The sequence below is a fragment of the Penaeus monodon genome, chromosome 21, assembly GCF_015228065.2.
Source record: "Penaeus monodon isolate SGIC_2016 chromosome 21, NSTDA_Pmon_1, whole genome shotgun sequence".
Lineage (NCBI taxonomy): Eukaryota > Metazoa > Arthropoda > Malacostraca > Decapoda > Penaeidae > Penaeus > Penaeus monodon.
In genome coordinates, this window is record NC_051406.1 from 28,577,641 (window position 1) to 28,577,993 (window position 353).

Sequence of the window (353 nt, forward strand, 5' to 3'; positions counted from 1 at the left end):
ATCAGAAATAAAATAAAATTAGACTTAGTCTTCCATTTGATAAGCAGTTGCATAAGTTGACATGTGTGAGTTTATGTATTTTCACAGTATTAAGATATTTACATTAGCTATGTTAGTGGCTCGGAGAATTCATTACAGCGTGATATTTTTTTATATTGGTTTTATATTTACATAAGGAGAAACTTAAAGGCACTGGCACTTGTTTTGTTTTTCTTTTTAACCCACTAAAGCCGGGTGTCACACATATGTGATGCCTGGAAAAGGACTCATTTCTGGGTGTCTCATGTGTGTGACGCTGTTCTTCCGGCCTGTATGCCGGGTGTGTCACCCGCGAGATGTAATGTAATGATGTA

General features: G+C 36.8%; 1 protein-coding gene across 2 annotated transcripts in view; it reads left to right on the forward strand.

The window, feature by feature from the left end:
- The window catches only part of LOC119586411 (rho guanine nucleotide exchange factor 7-like), a gene marked incomplete at both ends in the record, with an annotated part of 85,656 nt that overhangs the window by 493 nt on the left and 84,810 nt on the right, over nt 1-353 (forward strand).